The sequence below is a fragment of the Penaeus monodon genome, chromosome 21, assembly GCF_015228065.2.
Source record: "Penaeus monodon isolate SGIC_2016 chromosome 21, NSTDA_Pmon_1, whole genome shotgun sequence".
Lineage (NCBI taxonomy): Eukaryota > Metazoa > Arthropoda > Malacostraca > Decapoda > Penaeidae > Penaeus > Penaeus monodon.
Genome location: NC_051406.1, coordinates 18,093,158 through 18,093,415, shown reverse-complemented (window position 1 = coordinate 18,093,415; position 258 = coordinate 18,093,158). Strand labels below are relative to the sequence as shown.

General features: G+C 32.6%; 1 protein-coding gene across 1 annotated transcript in view; it reads left to right on the top strand.

Moving 5' to 3' along the window:
• Positions 1-258, top strand: part of LOC119586590 (tRNA-dihydrouridine(20a/20b) synthase [NAD(P)+]-like) — a 7,955-nt gene that overhangs the window by 3,684 nt on the left and 4,013 nt on the right. The gene's annotated exons all lie outside the window — the stretch shown is intronic.

Below are 258 nucleotides of genomic sequence, written 5' to 3'. Positions count from 1 at the left end.
GGTGGCATTGAGTTGACGCTATACTGTATCGATTAAGTTAACAGAAAAATTTCAATTGTTTTTTGAAAGCTCAGTTCACCTAAAACAGGATCATTTTCAGTCATGAATTTGTCTGTACTTGATGATTTAGCTTGCAGCACAAACTAATTCAAATTAAATGACAATACAACAGTGATATACAGAGATTAACACAATTTATTTCTCTTAGTGATACCTCTAGTCTGTGCTGAGACTTTTATCATAGAAGGATATTCCTTG